The sequence below is a fragment of the Triturus cristatus genome, chromosome 4_1 (assembly GCF_964204655.1).
Source record: "Triturus cristatus chromosome 4_1, aTriCri1.1, whole genome shotgun sequence".
Taxonomy (NCBI): domain Eukaryota; kingdom Metazoa; phylum Chordata; class Amphibia; order Caudata; family Salamandridae; genus Triturus; species Triturus cristatus.
In genome coordinates this window covers 119,078,205-119,083,664 of record NC_140585.1, presented here as the reverse complement: position 1 = coordinate 119,083,664, position 5,460 = coordinate 119,078,205, and the positions used below count along the sequence as shown (strand labels likewise).

At 35.1% G+C, this 5,460-nt stretch overlaps 1 non-coding gene across 1 annotated transcript; it reads right to left on the bottom strand.

Moving 5' to 3' along the window:
* Nucleotides 1-3,140: 3,140 nt before the first annotated feature.
* Nucleotides 3,141-3,212, bottom strand: TRNAD-AUC (transfer RNA aspartic acid (anticodon AUC)). Its single transcript has one exon. It is a non-coding gene; the product is annotated as a tRNA-Asp (tRNA).
* Nucleotides 3,213-5,460: the final 2,248 nt, after the last annotated feature.

The window sequence follows — 5,460 nt, the reverse complement described above, 5'->3', positions numbered from 1 at the left end:
CCAGGGGTCACTACTAACAAAAAGCATCCACTCCACTTCTAAATCTAGCCCCTAGAGTTGAGCAGAAGCATAAGATTCCCCACTGCTTCATTCCATTTCCATTAGATTATAGATGTAAATTGTTTTTGATGGTATGGTCTGTGCAGATTGAAATATTCAGAGCATATTCTGACTTTTAGTTAACACATCTGTAAGCAATTTGGCCATCACTGAATTCAACGTTTATCTCAATCGTAATAGACAAGGATAATGACAAATATAGTTTACAATGTTATTAAGTACATCATTTTATTTAATTGTGTGAATAAAAGGAATCGTCTCCCCGTCGGGGAATTGAACCCCGGTCTCCCGCGTGACAGGCGGGGATACTGACCACTATACTAACGAGGACATATTGGCTTCAGTTCAACAGTGCTCACCTTCATGAGGTTAGGGCATGCCCTCAATCAATTCACAGTATTGTAATAGGCAGCTTTGCTTCTTTTGGTTAGGAGAAGTAATCTTTTTTCATAAATGATTACAAATCAGAAATTCCTAGCTAAAAATAATCTGCTTTAATAAGAAATGATTGATTAAAATAAATACCTATTTATCGATCTGTCTATCTATCTTTCTATCTATCTATGTATATATATATATATATATATATATATATTTATATATATATACAATCGGCTCACTTTAGCATTTGCAGCTTATAACCATTTACCACCAGGGGTCACTACTAACAAAAATCATCCACTCCACTTCTAAATCTAGCCCCTAGAGTTGAGCAGAAGCATAAGATTCCCCACTGCTTCATTCCATTTCCATTAGATTATAGATGTAAATTGTTTTTGATGGTATGGTCTGTGCAGATTGAAATATTCAGAGCATATTCTGACTTTTAGTTAACACATCTGTAAGCAATTTGGCCATCACTGAATTCAACGTTTATCTCAATCGTAATAGACAAGGATAATGACAAATATAGTTTACAATGTTATTAAGTACATCATTTTATTTAATTGTGTGAATAAAAGGAATCGTCTCCCCGTCGGGGAATTGAACCCCGGTCTCCCGCGTGACAGGCGGGGATACTGACCACTATACTAACGAGGACATATTGGCTTCAGTTCAACAGTGCTCACCTCCATGAGGTTAGGGCATGCCCTCAATCAATTCACAGTATTGTAATAGGCAGCTTTGCTTCTTTTGGTTAGGAGAAGCAATCTTTTTTCATAAATGATTACAAATCAGAAATTCCTAGCCAAAAATAATCTGCTTTAATAAGAAATGATTGATTAAAATAAATACCTATTTATCGATCTGTCTATCTATCTTTCTATCTATCTATGTATATGTATATATATATATATATATATATATACAATCAGCTCACTTTACCATTTGCAGCTTATAACCATTTACCACCAGGGGTCACTACTAACAAAAAGCATCCACTCCACTTCTAAATCTAGCCCCTAGAGTTGAGCAGAAGCATAAGATTCCCCACTGCTTCATTCCATTTCCATTAGATTATAGATGTAAATTGTTTTTGATGGTATGGTCTGTGCAGATTGAAATATTCAGAGCATATTCTGACTTTTAGTTAACACATCTGTAAGCAATTTGGCCATCACTGAATTCAACGTTTATCTCAATCGTAATAGACAAGGATAATGACAAATATAGTTTACAATGTTATTAAGTACATCATTTTATTTAATTGTGTGAATAAAAGGAATCGTCTCCCCGTCGGGGAATTGAACCCCGGTCTCCCGCGTGACAGGCGGGGATACTGACCACTATACTAACGAGGACATATTGGCTTCAGTTCAACAGTGCTCACCTTCATGAGGTTAGGGCATGCCCTCAATCAATTCACAGTATTGTAATAGGCAGCTTTGCTTCTTTTGGTTAGGAGAAGTAATCTTTTTTCATAAATGATTACAAATCAGAAATTCCTAGCTAAAAATAATCTGCTTTAATAAGAAATGATTGATTAAAATAAATACCTATTTATCGATCTGTCTATCTATCTTTCTATCTATCTATGTATATATATATATATATATATATATATATTTATATATATATACAATCGGCTCACTTTAGCATTTGCAGCTTATAACCATTTACCACCAGGGGTCACTACTAACAAAAATCATCCACTCCACTTCTAAATCTAGCCCCTAGAGTTGAGCAGAAGCATAAGATTCCCCACTGCTTCATTCCATTTCCATTAGATTATAGATGTAAATTGTTTTTGATGGTATGGTCTGTGCAGATTGAAATATTCAGAGCATATTCTGACTTTTAGTTAACACATCTGTAAGCAATTTGGCCATCACTGAATTCAACGTTTATCTCAATCGTAATAGACAAGGATAATGACAAATATAGTTTACAATGTTATTAAGTACATCATTTTATTTAATTGTGTGAATAAAAGGAATCGTCTCCCCGTCGGGGAATTGAACCCCGGTCTCCCGCGTGACAGGCGGGGATACTGACCACTATACTAACGAGGACATATTGGCTTCAGTTCAACAGTGCTCACCTCCATGAGGTTAGGGCATGCCCTCAATCAATTCACAGTATTGTAATAGGCAGCTTTGCTTCTTTTGGTTAGGAGAAGCAATCTTTTTTCATAAATGATTACAAATCAGAAATTCCTAGCCAAAAATAATCTGCTTTAATAAGAAATGATTGATTAAAATAAATACCTATTTATCGATCTGTCTATCTATCTTTCTATCTATCTATGTATATGTATATATATATATATATATATATACAATCAGCTCACTTTACCATTTGCAGCTTATAACCATTTACCACCAGGGGTCACTACTAACAAAAAGCATCCACTCCACTTCTAAATCTAGCCCCTAGAGTTGAGCAGAAGCATAAGATTCCCCACTGCTTCATTCCATTTCCATTAGATTATAGATGTAAATTGTTTTTGATGGTATGGTCTGTGCAGATTGAAATATTCAGAGCATATTCTGACTTTTAGTTAACACATCTGTAAGCAATTTGGCCATCACTGAATTCAACGTTTATCTCAATCGTAATAGACAAGGATAATGACAAATATAGTTTACAATGTTATTAAGTACATCATTTTATTTAATTGTGTGAATAAAAGGAATCGTCTCCCCGTCGGGGAATTGAACCCCGGTCTCCCGCGTGATAGGCGGGGATACTGACCACTATACTAACGAGGACATACTGGCTTCAGTTCAACAGTGCTCACCTTCATGAGGTTAGGGCATGCCCTCAATCAATTCACAGTATTGTAATAGGCAGCTTTGCTTCTTTTGGTTAGGAGAAGTAATCTTTTTTCATAAATGATTACAAATCAGAAATTCCTAGCTAAAAATAATCTGCTTTAATAAGAAATGATTGATTAAAATAAATACCTATTTATCGATCTGTCTATCTATCTTTCTATCTATCTATGTATATATATATATATATATATATATATATATATATATACAATCAGCTCACTTTACCATTTGCAGCTTATAACCATTTACCACCAGGGGTCACTACTAACAAAAAGCATCCACTCCACTTCTAAATCTAGCCCCTAGAGTTGAGCAGAAGCATAAGATTCCCCACTGCTTCATTCCATTTCCATTAGATTATAGATGTAAATTGTTTTTGATGGTATGGTCTGTGCAGATTGAAATATTCAGAGCATATTCTGACTTTTAGTTAACACATCTGTAAGCAATTTGGCCATCACTGAATTCAACGTTTATCTCAATCGTAATAGAGAAGGATAATGACAAATATAGTTTACAATGTTATTAAGTACATCATTTTATTTAATTGTGTGAATAAAAGGAATCGTCTCCCCGTCGGGGAATTGAACCCCGGTCTCCCGCGTGACAGGCGGGGATACTGACCACTATACTAACGAGGACATATTGGCTTCAGTTCAACAGTGCTCACCTCCATGAGGTTAGGGCATGCCCTCAATCAATTCACAGTATTGTAATAGGCAGCTTTGCTTCTTTTGGTTAGGAGAAGTAATCTTTTTTCATAAATGATTACAAATCAGAAATTCCTAGCTAAAAATAATCTGCTTTAATAAGAAATGATTGATTAAAATAAATACCTATTTATCGATCTGTCTATCTATCTTTCTATCTATCTATGTATATATATATATATATATATATATATTTATATATATATACAATCGGCTCACTTTAGCATTTGCAGCTTATAACCATTTACCACCAGGGGTCACTACTAACAAAAATCATCCACTCCACTTCTAAATCTAGCCCCTAGAGTTGAGCAGAAGCATAAGATTCCCCACTGCTTCATTCCATTTCCATTAGATTATAGATGTAAATTGTTTTTGATGGTATGGTCTGTGCAGATTGAAATATTCAGAGCATATTCTGACTTTTAGTTAACACATCTGTAAGCAATTTGGCCATCACTGAATTCAACGTTTATCTCAATCGTAATAGACAAGGATAATGACAAATATAGTTTACAATGTTATTAAGTACATCATTTTATTTAATTGTGTGAATAAAAGGAATCGTCTCCCCGTCGGGGAATTGAACCCCGGTCTCCCGCGTGACAGGCGGGGATACTGACCACTATACTAACGAGGACATATTGGCTTCAGTTCAACAGTGCTCACCTCCATGAGGTTAGGGCATGCCCTCAATCAATTCACAGTATTGTAATAGGCAGCTTTGCTTCTTTTGGTTAGGAGAAGCAATCTTTTTTCATAAATGATTACAAATCAGAAATTCCTAGCCAAAAATAATCTGCTTTAATAAGAAATGATTGATTAAAATAAATACCTATTTATCGATCTGTCTATCTATCTTTCTATCTATCTATGTATATGTATATATATATATATATATATATATACAATCAGCTCACTTTACCATTTGCAGCTTATAACCATTTACCACCAGGGGTCACTACTAACAAAAAGCATCCACTCCACTTCTAAATCTAGCCCCTAGAGTTGAGCAGAAGCATAAGATTCCCCACTGCTTCATTCCATTTCCATTAGATTATAGATGTAAATTGTTTTTGATGGTATGGTCTGTGCAGATTGAAATATTCAGAGCATATTCTGACTTTTAGTTAACACATCTGTAAGCAATTTGGCCATCACTGAATTCAACGTTTATCTCAATCGTAATAGACAAGGATAATGACAAATATAGTTTACAATGTTATTAAGTACATCATTTTATTTAATTGTGTGAATAAAAGGAATCGTCTCCCCGTCGGGGAATTGAACCCCGGTCTCCCGCGTGACAGGCGGGGATACTGACCACTATACTAACGAGGACATATTGGCTTCAGTTCAACAGTGCTCACCTTCATGAGGTTAGGGCATGCCCTCAATCAATTCACAGTATTGTAATAGGCAGCTTTGCTTCTTTTGGTTAGGAGAAGTAATCTTTTTTCATAAATGATTAC